We start from the raw sequence: 21203 nt of genomic DNA, 5'->3' as shown, positions 1-21203 counted from the left end.
TCTTGAGGTCGGGGGGATCCTACTGGATTATCTGGGTGGGTCCAATGTAATCACAAGGGTCCTTACTAGGAGGAAGGTGGGAGCGTCTGAGGAGTTGTGAGCAGGGAAGCAGAGTCATAGTGATGTAGGCCAAAGCCGAGGAACACGGGCAGCCTCGAGAAGCTGGAAAAGGCAAGGAAAGGGATGCTCCACAAAACCCTCCAGAAAGAACTGCAGCCCTGCTGACCCAGTTTAGACTTCTGACTTTCAGCACCAGAGAATAACAACTTTGTGTTGTAGTAAACCACCAAGTTGGTGATCATTGTTATAGCAGCGATAGGAAATAAATACACGAGTGGAAAAAGGGAGGGGCTAGGAGCAAAGTCCACATCTGCTCCGTGAATATGCAAGGAGAAGACAGGAGACAGCAAGAGAGAAGTTGTGGGCAAAGCAATTAGAGTACTATTGGCTAAAGAGTAAGGGGGCGGGGGGAAGGGCGTTCAGAAGAAGAGGAAAGTGGAACCAATTTGAGCCTCATTGGATATGGCCAAAGAATGTGATTGCTTTAGTCAATTAGGAGTTGCAAGAGAGCATTATAATGATGATGGTGACGATAACGATGATGATGATGATGATGGTGCTTTTTGATGGTGGGGGAAAATTGTGAGACTCTGAAATGGATGAAAAGGATTCCTGGGTGTCTTATCTAACACACTTTTCCAGGTTCTCTCAGCCTTTCCTCAACTTTGAGCTATTATATAATCTGTAAGTTTTAGAAAACTATAATAATACAAGTGATTCTTGCCCATAAAGGTGCAGTTAGTAGCAGAGTGGAATGTGATCACTGCCCAGGGGATGGACGATTTTGCATCCATTTGTAAATCCACTTCAGCATTCCTTATTTGCCTGTATATGTCTGGTTCTTGGACTGTTCCTTGGAACAAGGTGTATCATCTTACTGGCTCTCTCGATTGATGACTTAAATGAAGTAAAATATTTGATGCATGTTCATTTTATAACTGTATGAGAGTCATGAGTTCACATTTTCAAAAATGTATCCTGTAATATTTGATTAGCCTAAAACTGTAACGTAGCTAATAAAACCCAAAGGTGTGTATGTCTGTCTCCATTCCACCCACCCAGGAGCTGACTTTGTGATACCAAACAGTAGTGCCACAGGGCCAGGCACCACAAGGGCCAAAACCATGGTACTTTGGCAAAGGACGAGGTTGTCAATGGGCTCCCCTCAGGCAGGGGGCTTGGTACAGCAGGATAATTGCTGCCTCTGGGACCATAACTGAGGGAAGGCTTGATATAGGAACCGGGTAAGCACTGAGGGTCCCCAGTAGCATGCATCGCTCCACAAGTCCTTCATCGTCACCCACCACCACACACAGAGGATGTTCCCCCATCCTGGTCCAGGACAGGCAAACAAGCATCTGCTCGCCCAGACTCTCCCTGCCTTCAGGACTGTGGGTCTGGCAGTGAGAACACTGAACAGACTAAGAAAGGAAGCAGGAAGAACCAACAAGGGGTCCTTAGATACAGTTATATAAAATCAGGGCTAAAAGAAAGAAATTTTCATATAAATTGTCTTCAGAAATGGTGTGGACGTAGTTATGGATGAGAATCTCATGGATTATCACTACAGGAAATGAGTGTCCTCATTAATACCCCAACCTTCGGAGCTGATGTCAAGAAGCCAAGTAGTTATATTATTCCTTCTGTGTCCGAATTTCCAAAATAATATTCATAATGTTATGGGGAAAATGGACACTTTTGCTTTACTCCTAGCTTTATGGAAAATGATTTTGTTTCTATCAGATAAAATTTGACTCCTAGTTTCAAATAGGATTTTATTATGTTAGAATGATAAAGCTTTAGTTGGGAATAAATGTTGCACTTTATTAAATCATTTCAATAGGTATTGAGATTCTTTTTCTTCTCTTTCTTAAACTATTAAAAAGATGTACCATGTTAATTATTTCATACTGAATTATTCTTGCATTCCTAAAACGAGCATTCCTATCTTGGGATGCCATACATTGAACGCACATAACCAAATTCTGTCCACTAGTAAATTCTTGTGGACTTTTGTGCTTATATCAGCCTTTTATAAACTGTTCAGCAGGATGTTATTACATGTGCAATGATATTTTTTAAAGGGCCTATTCTCTGGCTTCAGAGATGGTAGGTTAAAACAACATTAGCAGGTCTCTCCTGCATGAATACTCAGAGGCACTAACAGGCCGGCATGCAGCGTGAATCTCAAAAAGGGGCAGAGATCATGCTGTATTTCCCAAACTCATTTGACTAGGGAACTTTTTTCCAGCACATCTATTTCAATTTCCCAGAACAGTGCTCTGACGAACACCTGTTTTCAAACTGCCAGTTAATTAAAGAGCACGACTTGTGTATTTTCTTTGTTTCCGAAATTCCTTTACTGAGGTTTGGATTCAGGATCATGTTTGCCTAATAAAATAAATTTAGTAAATGAGTCCATGATTTGGAAGGGCTTTTTCAATATAGGAATCACCTATACCTTGAAAATTTGAAAGAATTCCCTGTGATTCCATCAGATGTCTCATGGGAAAGGGCAGCGTTTTGAGAAGTTTTATAACCTCTTACTCAGCCCTAACTTGCCCTGCCCCAGTCAGGTGTCATACTTTTAGCAGGTCAATTTTTTTTTCAGTTAAAAAATGTGTTCCTTTGTTTAAAGATTAAAACCTGATTAGCATTCAATTGTATGTTCTCACGTTTAAATATGATTCCTCGCTATTGTCTTATACACATTTTCATTTCTAACTTTGTTCAGTCTTTTGCATTTGTTCATGGAACAAAGAACTTGAAGTGATGATTGCAGAGCAGAAGCCAGGCATGAAAAATGGCTAAGTTATTGTTTGGGGGAATCTCATGATCTAGTGTGAGAGACACATAAAAAAATAATTACGATGCCTTGAAAATAGGGATTCAATTCCTTGTAATCAGGCAGGCCATCAGGCTGTGAAGACAACCTTACCATGATCAACAGACTGGAGGAACTGATGTCATCTTCAAAGAGGTCCTAAAAAACCAATAGCAAGTCACATGGCAATTTTTACAGATCAAGCAAGAGAAGAGAGAAAAATGGCATGTGAATTAAGAACTACTGTATAACATTGGGAACTCTACTCAATACTCTGTAATGGCCTATATGGGAAAAGAATCTAAAAAAGAGTGGATATATGTATAACTGATTCACTTTGCTGTACAGCAGAAAGTAACACAACACTGTAAATCAACTATACTCCAATAAAAATTTTAAAAATTAAAAAAAAAAGAGAGGAATGGTATCTGGAGAACATGGGGTGGGAGGACGGCAGGAGGTGAGGCTGGTAAAATGAGTTTGAGCCACAGGTTTCAGCCTGTATTAGTTTCCTACCGCTGCTGTAACAAATCACCACAAACCTGATGGCTTGAAACAACACAAGTATATTGTCTTACAGTTCTGGAAGTCAGAAGTCTGAAATGGGTTTTGCTGGGCTGAAATCAAGGTGTCAGCAGGGCTGTGTTCCCTTCAGAGGTTTTCAGGGGGAAGGTTTCCCTGCCTTTCCAGCTTCTAGCACCCACCCACACTCCTTGGCTTGTGGCCTCTTCCTCCACCTTTAAAGCCAGCAGTGTAGCTTCTTCTTTCCTCTCTGACCCTCTGCTTCTTTCATCACGTTTTCTTCTCTGACTCTGACCCTCCTGCTTCCCTTGTACAAGGAGCCCTGTGATTGCACTGTGAGGTAACATACTCGCAGGCTCTGGGGATTAGGATATGGACATCTTTGGGGGAGGAGGGCATTATGCTCTCAACCACAAGGCCCTCGTGTGCCCTGCCTAGAGTCTGGGTTTGACACTGCAGGCAAGAAGGGGCCATGGGAGATTTTTAAGTAGGAAAGTGACATGATGGGGTCATGATAATGAACTCCGATGGCAATACAAAAGACAGCCTAGAGCAGGCGCAGACTGGGAAGCATGGAGACCTGCTAAGACACCAAACTAAGGCAAAGCAACAACAGCGGGGATAGTAAGTGGTACCTAATTACTGAAAAAGTACACTGGACAGAACTTGATGATTGACTGGATGAGGAGGGTGATGCCATTAACCAAGATGGAAACTTTCCGAAGTGGAGCAGGTTTGGGCAAAGGGATTCTTCTACCTGGTCCCTTCCCTTCTGTTCCTCCCTCCCCTCCTTCTATCCTCCACAACTACTTGTTTACATTAAAATCAACTCTTCAGTCTAACATACAAGACATTTCATGGTCTGGCCCCTCCCTATGTCTCCCTCCAGCTGTATTTCTCACCACTCATCCCATTCCAACCCACGACATCAGCCAAGTCAAATCACTTTATGGTTCCTGTTACCCAATATGGCTCACTGTTAGCTGTCTTCATGCAACCATTCATCCTGCCACCACTGCCTGGATTGTCTGTCCAACTGTGACTGTGCACACATCCTTATCTGTTGAGGCTTCGTTCCTCTGTGCATTCCTTTACGGCCCTCCCAGTAGAACAACCACTGCCCTCCGCCTTTCCATGAACCAGGTATGGGCTTCCCCTATTTAAATACAGGCACACACTTAGATCCTTAATTGTCCTGCTGCTGGAAGATAAGCATTCTGAAATCAAGAACAGTATCTTATTAATCATCCCATTCTTGGTGACTAACGTAGCATTTTATAGCCTCAAAATTAAATGTTTGGTGAATCAATCAATCAATTGATGAAGAAAGATGAACAATAAAATAAGGGCATTTTAAGTTGTAAGAGGTCATATTTGGTCCATCAGTAGATGAATGGATAACCAAAATATGGGCTATCCATACAATGAAATATTATTCAGTGATCAAAAGGAATGGAGTACTGACACATGCTCCAACATGGATGAATCTCAGAAACGTTAGGATAAGTGAAAGATGCCAGTCACAAAGACCACATATTGTATGATTCCATTCATGTGAATTGTTCATAATAAGCAAATCCATACAGACAGAAGGTAGATTAGTTGCTTTGGGCTAGGGGCAGGGGCCATGAGGAGTTGTGGGGAGGAAAGGCTAAGGGGTACAGTGTTTCTTTATGGAGCAATAAAAATGTTGTAAAATTGATCATGCTGACAGATCCACAACTATGTGAACATACTAAAAGCCATTGAATTGTACACTTTAAGTGGGTGAGCTGTGGATTTGTGAATTATATCTCAGTGAAGCTGTTACCAAAAATATATAAAATTTCAAACTAAATATGATTCATTAATGAGGAAAAAAAAGGACCAGAGAGGCACAGAGAGATAAACCCAACTGATGGTGGATATCCATCCAGGCAGGTGATGATGAACAGGGAAGTGGATAAGAGTTAAAACATACTAAACTCTCTCTGTGTGCCACTTACTAGCTAGGCACCTTATCTGCATTTTTGCCTTTCATTCCCGTGAGTTAGATGTTTTTATTCCTATTTAGAGATGAGAAAACTGGGGCGAAGACAATTCCAGTCATTTGCCCAACAGCACCCAGTTTAAGCCAGAACTTAATTTCAAGCAGACTAGCTCCAAAATCCACACACTTTGATAATTTTGCTTTGTTTATAGAGTTGGTAAGTATGTTGAAGTTTTTATCCTTTTCATTTTTTGCAAGGGAGTTTAATCTTTTAAAGTTCTTTAGTTGAATTGTTTGTTTTCTTTAATAATGAAAGTACTTACATCTATGAAATTACCTCCGTGTAATTTTTCAGTGAACTTTGGCTATATGTCATTTGTGCTGACCTCATTTTTTATTGTCCAAATAATTTGATTTTTCTATATTTGATTTCCCTTTGTTGGTTTTTCATTTTCAGATGGTAGGTTTGCTTCTTTAGACTGTGTTACATTATTTCCAGAGAATGTGGCTGGCGCAGTTTCTGCACTGAGGGATTTAATACATTTTCTTTGTGATCTAATGTATTATCAAGTTTTGTAAAAACCCCAGGGACTCTAGGAAAGAAGGTCCATTCTCCTCTTTACAGAGGAGGTGCCAAAGCTCCCCTGATATAGTAAATATATTTTATCGTTTACAGACCTTCAAAAAAGAAAACTCCAATTTCTTCTTAAATTATTTTCAAAATAGCAATGGCCTTCTCAATAATACATTCTTAACGCAAGCAACACGGTTAGAAGTTAAAAGGCGAAGAGTGTGTCTGAGTAATTCAAAAGGCCAGGAAGAACCCAGCCATTTGTAATCAGATATTTCAATACTGGCAAAGCTTTGAACATCAGCACGATGAATGGCCATAAAAAGATACAAAACCTTCTTGTAAAAGACTTGGCTTCCTCTGCTTTTTACATAATCAATTTGACATTTGAATTCTGGCCAAGGATCGCAAGTACCTTGCTTTATTTATTACCTGAGATTAGATTTTTAAAAATCACTGTTATCAAACCCTACCAGGCTTTTTCCTAAAATAATGTGCAATTTTTCAAGCAAGGGTCACTTTGTCCTGACATCAAAGACTACAGAACAGGATTTCCAAGTATATTATACATAGAAACCATTCCCCTCCCACCACTCCTACCCTCTCCTCTCTTCCCTGCCTGCTACACACCTCTCCCCTTAAAATAACCCACTCCCACCAATTCTGCCTTCCACCAACTGCTACATTTATAGTATGGCACAAACCTAAAAAAGAACAAGGAAGTACACAAAAAATTCATCATCAAAATTGTGCCAGAGAAGAGCAGAAGGGTCCTTAGGCACCAAATTCGTCATTCCGCACACTGTACAGTCCATACTGAAAGGCAGCTAGATGCCCCAGGACTCCATGTTTGCTTTTATCCACACTGAGCAGATTTTTATCCCTGGGGACAGTCTAAGAGGTGCTACCACCAGAGAAGGGTGTCGTCAAGCCCTCACTAATCCCTACAATGACCTTTGTGCTCTCAAAGGCATCCCCATGGAAGGAAGGACCTTTCTAGAACCATCTGAAGAATAAGGAGTAGAGGCTTACATGGTTGCATCTAATGCCCATTCTCTTAGTTTTCCCATGAAAGGCAAAACCCCAAAAGATGGGAGCTCAGTTCACCCTCAAAAACGAAGCTGATGGTCAAACTACAGCCCAAGTCTAGATGCAATTTCCCCATCCCATCCCCAGCTAGATGGCTGGTGTGACAAAAACTACCCAGGTCTGGCTTCATGGTACCCCCAGCACTGCTCATGAAATACAGACAGCCAGCTGGGAAAGTCAGCAGGACGCTTCAGCTGACCTCTACGTACTAACCCTCCCATCCGCACTCAGTCTTCACAGAACAGAAAACTGGGTTGCCAATAAATGAATTTCCAGCCATCCAGGGCACTCTGCACCTCAACTTCCCTGCCCCTTCCCCTCCCCCCTATATCCCATTGTCTTTCTTCATACATTCTGATGCTCAGATCAATTAACTCAAAAAGAGCCAAATGAAGATGAAATGTGGGGAGTGGAGAGGGTGGCAGTGATGACACATTTCTAGGGCAGCCTGCACGGGGACCTAATAGTGAGGAGCCCGGGTTCTGGAGCCAACTGCCTGGGGTGAGTCCTGGCAACACCCCTACTAGCTGTGCAACCACAGGCAAGTGCCTTAACCTCTCAGGGCCTCGTTCCTGTCTGTGAACTAGAAATCTTGAGTGCCTCCCTCCTATTTTAAAACATGTGAAGTACTCAGAACAGTGCTTGGCCATAGTAAGCACTCAGGTTCTCAGTACTTGATAAAGAGTCTCTCGTATTATCTCATTAATCATCACAAAAATGTTTGACGTGCCATTGTACAGATGAACAGACCAAGGCTCCGAGAACCTATGAAACTAGCCCAAGGCAATGGAGCGAGTAGGGGAAGAGCTGGGACTTGAATTGAGGGCTGACATCAAACCTAGGGGCTTTTGATCCACACACCATGCTACCTCCCTCTGTGGCTAAAGTTCAACACACGGGGACAAAGGAAATACCAAGCTGGGTAGCAGTATACGGTGATGATGGTTGTTTTACAAATGCAAATTGTGGGTTTAAAATAAAACAGAACCAGACAGTGGGGACATGACAAGATGTCACCATGTCAAAACAGTAGCTGTATTAGGTGAAAGTTGGCTAGACCCGAGACCTAAATTCGGAATGTCGTATATCACACTTGACTGTAGCTTTACAAGGAGAGCTGACTGCCCATCACCCAAGCGGACAGGAGGTGCCACCCAGAACATTCCACATACCCTGTCAGTTGTCAGGAACTACGTCCAGACAGACCTTGTTTTAAAATAAAGTGTAAAACCTGACAGGGAGGTCTGTAAAACTTTCAGAAATGCATCCCAGAGTCCCAGGGAAAGAGCATGCCTTAAAAGAATTCAAGGACACGTGAACTTCATGAAACAGGAGCAAAAATCTATAGCGAGAGAACAGCCTGAGAGAAAAAGAAAACAAGAGGAGAGGAAAAGGTCTGTGAGTAATACAAGAATTATAAGAAGTCAAAATGCATTTAAATATCTACTCGGAGGTGAGGCAAGACAGATACTGTGGAAAAATCAAATCAGTGATGTTAAGAACACACTTGAGAAATTCTCCAAGAATGTAGAGGAAAAGGATAAAGAAATTAATGAGAATGATAGATATGGGAAACCCAATTTTAAAACTCCAATATAAAAATAATTGCTTTTTCAGAAGAACAGAACAGAACAAAACAACAAACTAAGGAAAAAAGGAATAGAAAACACTTTTTTCTTGACCTTTAGAAAAAACATATTCTATGAAAAGAGATCCTTACATGGACATATCTTGGCAAAATATTTATTAAAATATTGGAAAAATTAAAACCATTCAAAGATCTAAGGGAAAAAGTACTTAGAAAGGAACTAAGATCAGAGCAATCCTAGCTCCTCTGCAATAAAAAGTTCTAGAAAACACTGAAACACCACCTAACAGTTGAGGTAAAGGATTAGAGACCCAAGATTTTGAAAAAGCACTTGTGTAGTCTGACATCTGTGAAGACAGAATCCTTGGTTATTCCTGCTTTGAGACTATCTATCACCAATTACCATCTTTTAAAAAATCAATTTAAACTTACAACCCAAAATGAGTAGGTCATGCTATAATGGAATTGTGGGCTTTCCCTTAATTAATTTAGGCCCCAAACTCCAGCATCCAGGTGGGTTAAGGACTGTGGGGATGTTTCTGGGGACCCTGGGCCAAGCATCCTGCGATGCTTCCCTAAGTGGTTTCTTTTCTCTGTTCACTTGCTGGAACCGAGATCACATCCTGCACCCCACAGTTCAAACCACAGGTTTCCCCACCACTTCAAACAATAGCAGGTGCTTCTCTGTTCCATTCTAATCAACAAAGGCTAAATTATTCATACTGCTGCACATCATATAAGAATGAATACAAACAGCTTTATATCTCCTTTCCCCAAACAAGGCAACAAAAACCGTTCAAAAGGTGTTTTCATCACCAAGCAACTTGAGGTTTGATTTTCAGTTTATTATTTAATAACATTTTTTTGAAATGCAGAAGCAACACATGTGCAATGCCACAAATACAGACAAGCATCCATCCTGATGCCCAAACAGAAACATTGCTAACCTACATGGTATTCATGCATTTCCCATGCATACCTCTCTTCTAAGAGTACTATTTTTCATATTAATGTATTTCACTATCAAGTTTGTAGTTTCCTTTGTTTAAAAAGTATCATATGATTTTTAAAATTCCCAATCAAAAAATATTATTTTGAATGGCTGCACAGCATTCCATGCCATGAATAATGGACTCAGAGTTCAATCCCTTAATAAATCCCTGATCATTGGACATTAAAGGAATTATACTCTACATTATACATTACACTATGCAGTGAAATAACTAAAATTTAGATTCGGAAGCAAACTCTCCTGAGATCAAATCCCTGTTCCACCACTTATTAGCCATGCAACGTTAGGTAAATTAGTTCAACAATCTGTGCCTGTTTCCTCATAAACATAACGGGAATTATAACGATAATTACCTCAGAGTTGTGTGGATGAAATAAATTAACACATGTAAAGGCTTTAGAACACTCCCTCGAATATGTTAAACAGTATACGTTTAGGTTATTCTCTTTCTAGTTCTTTGCTACAATGTGGAATGAACATCCTTCTATATGTATCTTTTAAAAAAAATGCAATTATTTTTGGATAAATTCTTAGAAATGGAATTGCTGGGTCCAGAGGCAATTCGCCTTTAAACTCGTGTACATATTGTCTAATTTCACATCAAAAAGTTGTACAATTTTATAATCCCACCCATAAAAAATGAAAATGCCTATTTTCACACAGCCTTGCCAACACCGGGTATCTACTTCTTCTCCCCCAACTCTGCTAAGATAATGGATAAAATCAACATTTTGTTGCCTTATTTTGCATTTCTACTACCAATAAAGCCGGCCATTTTTTTCCTGAAGGTTTATATGTCATTTTGATTTTTTTCCTTTTATGCAAAATCTGTTCATGTTCTTTGCACACATTTTGCTAGGAGTATTTTTCTACTGATTGCCAAAATCTTTTACATATTAGGAATAAACCTTTATATTATATATTGGAAATATTTTACCTCAGTTTGTCATTGGCACTAGCTATTACAAAGATTTGTTTATAATGTTTTGATTTTTTTAATGCATTAAATTTTATAACATCAAATCTACCAAACTTTTCCTTTATAATTAAGACTTTGGGATTATAGTTGGTAAGACATTCCCAAACCCAAGTTTATATGTATTCCACCTACACTGTCATCTCTGACAGTTCTCTGTGGTTTCATATTTTATATTTAACTCTTTATCCAAATCCAATTTATTTTATGCATTAGCATAAGGAAAGAAACTAACAATTTTCTCCCCAAATATTAACAACTTTTCCCACCCATATTCACTGAATCTTTTTCTCACTGATTTCAGAACTTTGCCATATACTAAACATGTAAACTCAAATATACCACTGGCTTCTCCTTTCCATTTTCATGTTCTCCTTATTCTGACACTAGCCCCACTCTTCATTATTATAGTTTTAAAGTGAATTCTAATGTCTGGAAGAGCAAGTGCTCACTCACCATTTTGTTTTTGTTTTTTAAAGGACTTAATTGGCTCTTCTCAGCAATTTATTCTCCAGATGAACCTCAGAATAATTCTGTCACATTCCCCCCGCCACCCCCCCGCCAAAAAAAAAGCCCTGTGGGACTTTTGTTGTCACTGTTATATTTGAAACACAACAGCTGTCATTCTATTTGTTTTGGATTCTTCTTCGGAAGTATAAATTATCCACATGTTGGATCTTCACTGTCCTCTGTGTTCATAACCCCTTGGATAACTTATAGTTTCTTGTCCTTGCCCTCTACTTTCTAGGGTTTTTCTGAAACCCACCTTCCTTATCACCAAATAGATTCACTGTAATACTAATTCTGCTCCTCGCGGCTTCTAACACTACATACAGCTTTGCCTCCAAATGACTGGCTTCCTTTTATTCTCTTCGAAAGTTTGCCAAATTCGTTTCATCTTAGTCTGTTGCCTTATCATCTAAGCTTAACTTTCCTATATTTTGTCTCTTAGAGTCTATGGCTTCTTAAGTTTCCTTACGACTAAAACAGATGCTGACTAAAATTTGTTTTTGAAGAAAAATCTTTTTTTAAATTGCCCTTTCTTTACTTCATGTAGGATATGTTTACCGCCATTCACGTTGCAGATTTGTTTATATGTCCCATATTGAGGGTTGTTATTCCTGCTTATTCAGCCTTCACTGAGAATAGACTTACTCCTTGATGATATTTTTCTCATCTGGCCACCTGAAAGCTGGGAATCATGTTGAATGACTGAGGTCCCTATTTTTTTTTTTTATAAGAAACAAAGACTAATCATCTACCCAAATGCAGGCATTATCTGTTATTAACACTTCTTAATTTTTTTTTTTGTCTGCGCCTTGCAGCATGTGGGATCTTAGTTCCCCAAACAGAGATCAAACCCGCGCCCCCTGCATTGGAAGCGCGGAGTCTTAACCACTGGACTGCCAGGGAAGTCCTAACCCCTCTTCATCATCTGTTGGAAAGTTTTTGAAACAGTTCCTATATCATCTCTGTATCAATATGTATGATAAGATACAAATATCAAAACATCACAAAAAATAAAAAGACTCTGGGCTTCCCTGGTGTCACAGTGGTTGAGAGTCTGCCTGCCGATGCAGGGGACACAGGTTTGTGCCCCGGTCCGGGAAGGTCCCACATGCCGCGGAGCGGCTGGTCCCGTGAGCCATGGCCGCTGGGCCTGCGCGTCCGGAGCCTGTGCTCCGCAACAGGAGAGGCCACAACAGTGAGAGCCCCGCGTACCGCAAAAAAAACCCAAAAAACTCTAAGCAACTACTCAAAATATTGATAAGATCTGAACGTTGTACCATGGCTAGCAAGGACTTTCAGGATCCGGAGCCTCTCTGGTTTCTCGTCCTCCACTCTCTCCCCCACTCCAGCCACCCTGGCTTTCTGTCTTTCAGACAAGCACAAATATATTCCCACCTTTGAGTTCTGAGTTGAAGAGAATACTGTGCCCTCAGATATTCCCATGGCAATGACTTCTTGCTTTTCAGGTCTCCCTTCAAATGTCCCTCCCCAACCATCCTAACTGCCCCCTTCCCATGTCATTCCTGTCTCACCAGCCTGTTTTATTTTCTTGCTAGCATTTGCCAGTAGCTAAAAACATCTTGCTTAATTGTTATCTTATATGTATATATCCACTGTCAAAAAAAATATAAACCTGGTTCATAGCAGCATTATTTACAATTTCCAAGGTATGGAAGCAACCTAAGTGTCCATCAACAGATGAATGAATAAAGAAGATGTGGTATTTATATACAATGGAATACTACTCTGCCATAAAAAAGAATGAGATTTTGCCATTTGCAGCAGCATGGATGGACTTGGAGGGCATTACACTAAGTGAAATAAGACAGACAAAGAAAAATACTGTATGATATCACTTATATGTGGAATCTAAAAAAATACAACAAACTAGTGAATAAAACAAATAAACAAAAAAAGCGGACTCACAGATATAGAGAAGAAACCAGTAGTTACCAGTTGGGAGAAGGGTAGGTTATAAAGAGTTTATTAAAATATATAAATATATGTGTGTGTGTGTGTGTGTGTGTGTGTGTGTGTGTGTGTATGTAAAAGCAGGGATCTTCTCTGTCTTTTCATCACTGTAACTCCAGAATCTAGAATAGTTTTGTGTAAATAGCAAACATACAATGAATATTTGTTGAGTGAGTAATGATTACACATGATAGGTGGGACTCTGGGTTTATTTTTCTCTTCTTATTTTTCTTTACTTTTCATATTTTATAATACATTACTTTTATAATATATTAGTTTTATAGTTTAAAAAGTGTATTTTAAAACAAAAGTCTATGTAATTTTTTAATGTACAACTGGTTTTCAAAGTTTTCAGCAGCAAATCTTTTTACAAAATCTTTGTGGATTTTTCCAATACATAAAAGAGATAAAAGAAGTTATTTTATTATTATCAATGAATTTTAAAGTTCAGATTATAACACTTGCTTCTTATAAAATCAACAAATAAAAGAGTGAGGCTGTTTTAATGAAAACTTAAATTTTAAATTGAACAGTATAGATGAAAGTTTCTGTTTAATGACAGTCACAGATGACATTCACTTATTTTAATTTAGCTGTTTGGTATCAACAAAAATCCTGATTCACATAGATAGGTAGTTGCAATGGTAACAGTTTTTAGTAAGTCACTTGTTCTTATGATATTCTTAAATTAAAAAGGGTGTCTAAGAGAAAAGTTATTCTCAAGCTTATACCATCACAAATTACCCAAGCTACACCAATTTTCACACTAGTAGTTTCTAACAAATTTGGTTTATAATGCATTTGATTGTGTGTTATTTTTGTTACAGTTCTAAATAGACTGGAATATATTTAAAATACTAAATGTGAATACAACACTTACACAAACCACTGAAGCATGTCCATGGAAGATGGCAGTTTCATGGAAAATATTTTTAAAACTATGGGGTGATACCTCCTACTGGTAATTGTGTAAAAGTTAATACGCAGAGTCAAAATACTTGAAAAAATCACCAATATATTAACAGTGGTTCTACCTGGGTGGTGAAATCTTTGGAGACATTTATTCCTTCTTTTTGCTTTTCTGTAATTTCCAGGGACTTTTTTAGTATGTATGTGTATTAATTTGTAACGGGAAAAAGCTATTCTTAAAAAAGCTAAGTGCGTGTGCAATATGGGTGAATCTCACAAACAAAATGCTGAGCTAAAGAAGTCAGGCACAGGGACTTCCCTGGTGGTGCAGTGGTTAAGAATCCGCCTGCCAATGCAGGGGACATGGGTTCGAGTGCTGGTCCGGGAAGATCCCACATGCTGCGGAGCAACTAAACCCGTGTGCCACAATTGCGGAGCCTGTGCTCTAGAGTCCGTCAGCCACAACTACTGAAGTCCGCACACCTAGAGCCCGTGCTCTGCAACAAGAGAAGCCACTGCAATGAGAAGCCCGCGCACCGAAACGAAGAGTTAGTCCCCGCTCGCAGCAACTAGAGAAAGCCCGCGCGCAGCAACGAAGACCCAACGCAGCCAAAAATAAATAAATAAATAATAAAATAAATTAGAAATGAGGGCTGTGGCTACCCTCTGGGAATGCTGAGGAGATGGGAAGCATCACCACCTGGACTCTGAAATCCTGGTCATCTACCTACCCTTCCAGCCTTCCCTCCTTCCTTTCCTCTTTCTTTTTTTCTACACATCAGTGGGGTTTTTTAGTATATTCACAGGTATGTGCGTATCCAGTCATCATCACAGTCAACTTTAGAACATTTTCATCACCTCAAAGAGAAACCCCATACCCTTTAGCTATCACCCCCATCTGCAATCCTAAGTAACCACCAATCTACCTTCTATCTCTATAGATATATCTATTCTGGACATTTTGTATACATGGAATCATACAATATGGGGCCTTTTATGTCTGGATTCTGTCGGTAAGCTTCATGTTTTCCAGGCTCATGTTCTGTTTCCTGAAATAAGCGCTGCTTACCCCACTTTGTGAAAATTCCCTGAGCTGTACACTACGCTTTACATACTTTCTATACATATAGGATACTTCAGTAACAAATTCCAAACAATAAAAATTAAACACAAAGTCCAAAGAGGGTGTTCCAGCAGTGTCCACCTGAGGCTCCCACTTCTGGAGATGCTTGCCCTCCCCATCCTCATCCACCTTCCAGTCCCCCTCTCCACAGGATTCCCCTTTGTCCTACAGAGAAGGACAACGTTTGCTAATACCCACCCCCTCCCCCTGCCCCTTCTGACCACCCCCCACCTGAGAAGGCCCTCTGTGCATATTGGTAGTTCCTTTTTTTCCTATCCCCACCCAATAAGACTCCTCTTATGTGTATTCTATGCCTGGGAGTCTGGCTGCATGTGAAGAATAAATTATTTTGTGTTAAGATATTTTGTGCTGTCAGGGTAATCATTCTAAAATGAAAATTTGAGTGTTACACCTCTAACTAAATCTTTCCAAAGGCTCTCCATTGCCAATGAAATTAACTCAGGATCCCTACAGCCCGGCCCTCCAGGCTGTCCCTGATCTGCCCCTTTCCCAATATCTCAGACCTCAGTGTTTGCACCTCTTTTCCTGCCCTATCCATGCTCCAGACAAGGGGACCCTTGCTTCCAACAAGGGGAGCCTTGTACGGTTCCCCAAATCAATATGCTGTTCCACACACCTTTACTTTGGCTGAAGCTGTTCCTTCTGCCTAAAATGCCCTGCCTTTTCTGTTCCCTTCCCTGTTTGCCTGGTAAACAAACACCTGCCAATTTTTGGTGGCTGGATTAAAACACCTCCTCCTGATTCCCCACAGCAGAGCTGACCAGCTCATCAGTGAAGTTCCATTTTGCCTATTTCGTCACCTACGAAGGTCGTGTGGAATAGCATGTCTCTTGTCTCCTGACTTTGGGCAGGCTGGCTTAACCCCCCTGAACCTCAGTGTGTCCAACAGTAAAATGACGATAATGATAAAAACAACTCAGTGTGTCCTTTTGGGAATTAAATTTGTGAACACACCTAAAGCAAGTGCCTGGTACATCGTAAATGTTCAATGAATTCTAGCTATTATCAAACAACTTCACTGGATGTGCTTGTTCATATTTCCATTCCATGAGCCCCGGAACACTGTCTTATTCATCTACGTTGCCACCGATGATGATATACATCCTGCAATGGCATCGGGCCTGGGTTTGAGTTTATATCCTGCCACCCATGAGCTGGGCCAGTTTCCACATCTCTAAATGGAAAAGTGATGGTGTTGTTAAGAGGATTAAAGGACATGAGGATAACACACACTTGGCACACACTCGAGCCCGCAATAAAGGCACAATAAATTGTTTTATATATCATTTAAGACCTGACTCATAATAGATGTTTGACAAATAGCCTTTGTTCTGGCTCCCAGACACTGGATTGTTTAATATTTCAGAACCTTTTTTTAAAAAATTTTTACACCATAGAGGGGCTCAATCTGCCTGATATGAAAGTGACATGGGAAACTAAGGGCTCTGATGGAGGAGCGCCCCGCCCCCCAGTCCCTTCTGCAGCCCCCTCCACCCCACCCGCTGACTACAGCTCTTGCAAAACACCTTCCTCATCTTCAGTGATGCATTGGGGTTAAGATGTCGAAGCCCTGACTTAATATGAACACATTTCTAAAGAGGGTAGCACTTTACCCTGTAAATAGCGACAGCTCAAAACACCTTTCATTGAGGGGAACTTTTGATTGGGGAGCCCCCCAAATACACACTACTATATTTAAAATAGATAACCAGCAAGGACTTAGTGTATAGCACAGGGAACTCTGCTTAATATTCTGTAATAATGTAAATGGGAAAGTAATTTGAAAAAAGAAGAGATACATGTATATGTATAACTGAATCACTCTGGGTATACCTGAAACTAACACAACATTGTTAATCAACTATACTCCAATATAAAATAATAAAACTTTTTTAAAGTATTCTATAAGAAAAAAAGAATAGAAAAGACACTCAGCAGGATCACCAGAAAAAGCTCCCCTTGTCAGAACCTCAGGGCCCTCCTTGCTGCCAGACACTTATTTCTCAGAGCCTGTGATCAGATGAGGAATTTCTGACCAGAATGAAAATCACTCTCAGGAAAAGTGGGCTGTTACGGCAGAAACCATTCAAGCACTAAGACACGTTCTATCCTGCCTCATTACGACCATCGGTAATGCATCTCATGTTCTAATGAAAAGTAACTAAAATCTGTTCACACGTCCTCTTTCTCCATGCTGAGCAAGTTGCCCAGGATGGTTACTCCTGCCTCAGAGTCAGAGGAGGCCAAGTGGCAATCCTTCAAGAGGAAGGAATTTTCTGGATCATTTGCTTTGGGTTTTAACCTGGGTTCCTGAAACAACAAAGCCCGAGGCAAAAGCTTATGGGGCAGAAAAGGCAAATCTAGAGAAGCAGAAAGCAGATTAGTGGTTGCCTGGGGCTTGGAGGGGAACAGGGATGACAGGAAATGGCCCCGGGGACGTTTGGGGGGGTGATGGAAATGTTTTAAAATTAGATTTGGGGGATGGTTGGGCAAAGCTGTGAATTTTATGGTATATAAATTATACTTCAGTCAAGCTATTTAAAAAAAAAAAAAGCTTAAGCGCTAACATTTTATTGGGGGACATAATCCTAGAGAAGCAAGAGAGAAGGGATGGGGGAACAAGGCAGGGAAGGGGGTACAGGAGCTCGGGAAGATGGCATGGCCACGTCTCCTGCTGACATCTTTGTGAAGGTGGTCTGTCCCCGAACTGTGGGTCCCAGGAAGGGAGGGAGAGAAATGCACATGTGCCTGCACTACTAGGCTGCATATGAGCCTAAAGAGGGTCCAGCAGCTTCTAGCACCTCAGGGATGACAGAGACTAAGGGGAGAAACTCGGGGTGCCAGGCAAAGGCACTGCTGGGACATGTGTTGAGCCAGCTGGGGGTCTAGGAGCAGCTGCCACAGGGAGCCCGTGGTCTAGAGCAGCAGGGGAAGTAGAGGGGCTGCTGTTACAATCAGAGAAGCAAGGGCATTGCTAGGGTGGTCCGGCCTCACGTGGCAAGGATCTGGCTGCACAGATCTGGGTGGCGCCTAAGCTGAATCTCATCCACTCTGCAAAGCCTACACCACCAGGTGACATCATATTTACAGGAGTCTGGCCCAAACAGAAACGGCAACCTCTGCTCAGCACCCGTCTCAAACATTCAAGTCAGGGGGTAGAAAAGGCAGCGAAGACCCAGCGGGAATCACTGTTGTCCCATAATCTGAAAGACTTAAAACCAACTTCAAAAGTAGCTACTGCCTTCATATATATGGCAGGCATGGATTCAATGCCGGGATCTTCCTTCAAGAAAGAGTCAGCCTCAGCTCTGGAGCCCTGGCCACACTCTCCCCAGGCAGCCCCAGTCAAGGGGACTTGGGTCTGGCCATTCCTACCCAACATGGGACTCCTTGATGGGCAGTCTTTGCTGCAGAGTTGGCCACTGGTCTGGCCAAGGCTTGGTCATATCTTCATAGCAGCTTGAGTCTCCCCCTGCCCAGTCCTGCTTCCAGACCCTTCTGTTTGACAGCCATTATTGTTTCCCTCCCCCCAGATAAGCCCTGCACCCTCCATCTCAGCATCTGCTCCCAGGAAGACCCAGCTGACACAACTGATGACCTTAAAAGTCACAGTGATGCCCCCTTTCTATGCATATCCCAAACCTGCAATCAGTCACACTTTCACTTCTAAGGCAAAGGGTTCTTGCCCTGGAGGGCATGAACCCCAAAGAGATACAGTTCATGGGGGACACAGTCTAAGGGGCTGGAGTCTTTTAGTGGAAGGGCCAGACCTTTGGAGGGGGCCTAGAGGTATGTATCAGTTTGCTATGGCTGCTATAACAAATTGTTACACACCTGGCAGCTTAAAACCACAGAAAAAAATCACTATCTTAGAGTTCAGGAAATCAGAAGTCTGGCAAGGGTCTCACTGAGCTAAAATCAAGGTGTTGGCAGGGCTGAGTTCCTTCTGGAGCCTCTAGGGGAGAGTCTGTTTCTTGACTATTCAAACTGCCAAGGGCTGCCCACATCCCATGGGGCCCTCTCCTATCTTCAAAACCAGTCACTGCTGGTTGAGTCTTTCTCCTCTGTATCACATTGATCCTGATTTTCCTGCCTCCTCCTTTCATTTCTAAGGACCCTTTGATTATGTTGGGCCCACTGGATAATCCAGAATGGTCTCCCTATCTTGGGGGTCAGTTGCCTAGCAACCTTAATTCTATCTGCGATCTTAATTCCCTTGTGCCATGTATAATACACTCACAGGTGCTAGGGATTAGGATGTGGGCATCTTTGGAGGAGCCATTATTCTGCCTATCAGAAAGCACATCCCACGTGGATGGTGTCTTGACCCTTGGGAGGTAGAGAAGCATCAGCCCAGAGAAGGGAAGGCGGGGGTGAGCGGCTCTAACCTTCTTGTCCCTTTCTTTCCCCCTCACCTGTCTTCTCGCTCCTGAGGTCTGACATAAAGTGGGGCTGGGGATTTCTTCTTCCTGGTGGGTACTGGGCATAAAAGTCGGGCCAGGTGCCTCTCGGATGCCCAGATAAAGCAGGCGACAGTGTAGCTGTATGGTTCCTTGCCCCCCACCCCACGACCTGAGCTCTTTCTCCAAAAAAGGCACATTTTAAGCATTTTTAAAGCAATGTGTGAATGTGACAAGATGTTACAGGAAATAGTGAGAACACCAGTGAGGACTCAGAGAGGTGGCAGGAAGTGTTTTTTTGGAGGGTTTGCTTCCCCGCTGATGAAGCTGCAGCCCTGTCCCACCTCCAGGCTCCCTCTAAGGCTGCATCCTCTGTAGGACGTGGGTAAACAGACAAGAGCATTCCAGGAGAGCGAGCGTGGCCCAGCCAGCTTCCTAGGGTGGGAGAGCAGAGCCCCAGGGTGAGTAGCAGAACTATGGAGACTCAGGGTGGCAGCAGGCCTGGAGCTGGGCATCCTGCTGCTTGTAGTATGACTAACACCAGCCCCAAACATTATTTGAGAAAACAACTCTATAAAGCACTTGTCCACGCCAATAAGCCTCTCTGCCTGGCCCTGCCATCACCACTTCTGTGGCAACCAGTGCATTTCAAAGAGCAAAATGTGGGAGACTAAAAAACAGAATCAAAAACTGAAGGCACTAAGTCGTACCAAATGAGTGAACTGGCCAGAAAGCCACAAAGAAGTTGAGAGGTTGTCAACCACGAAGGTCTGGGGGAAGAAGGGGAGATGTCTAGATCCCTGACCAGGGATCGAACCCGGGCCCCCTGCATTGGGAGCATGGAGTCTTATCCACTGTGCCACCAGGGAAGTCCCTCTACTTCTTAATTACCGTTAGTCATTCGAAGATCTGACCATGAGCACAGAACATAAAAAATCCCTCTGTAGTGGCAGCCACAGCCATTCTTTTTTTTTTTTTAATTTATTTTTTTTTGGCTGCATTGGGTCTTCGTTGCTGCACGCAGGCTTTCTCTAGTTGCGGTGAGAGGGGGCTACTCTTCACTGTGGCACGCACGCTCAGTAGTTGTGGCTCACGGGCTCTAGAGCACAGGCTCAGTAGTTGTGGTGCACAGGCTTAGTTGCTCCGCAGCATGTGGGATCTTCCCGGACCAGGGATCGAACCCGTGTCCCCTGCATTGGCAGGTGGATTCTTAACCACTGCGCCACCAGGGAACTCCCAAAACAGTCATTCTTAACTGAGTCAAATGCCCTCCACTGAAGAGTCAATTAAATTTCTGAATCAACATAGAAAGCAGAGATGCACCATGCAGTACACCCTGACCCAACTTTCCATTAAAATCCAGAAAGACACACACACACACATATACACATACACACATGCATACTTACACATATAAATACACACATGCACACATATGCACACACATACATGTGCCCCCCCATACATACACACAGGCAACAGAATAGGAAACTACATATATAAGAGAATGTCCTATGTGAATGGAAGAAACTTCCACGGTTACGTTGTCAATAAGGTCAATCTGAGAAACAAAATTCTGGAACAGGCAAGAGCTACCTTCTAAACCAGAACAGCAAAGAACACTGGAAAATACTTGGACTAACCCCACACAGAAAAGA

General features: G+C 41.9%; 1 protein-coding gene across 1 annotated transcript in view; it reads right to left on the bottom strand.

Moving 5' to 3' along the window:
* CALN1 (calneuron 1) overlaps positions 1–21203 on the bottom strand; it is a gene marked incomplete at both ends in the record, with an annotated part of 444970 nt that overhangs the window by 291963 nt on the left and 131804 nt on the right. The gene's annotated exons all lie outside the window — the stretch shown is intronic.

This window comes from Hyperoodon ampullatus (genome assembly GCF_949752795.1).
Source record: "Hyperoodon ampullatus genome assembly, chromosome: 14".
NCBI lineage: Eukaryota > Metazoa > Chordata > Mammalia > Artiodactyla > Ziphiidae > Hyperoodon > Hyperoodon ampullatus.
This window is presented reverse-complemented; position numbering and strand designations above follow the sequence as displayed.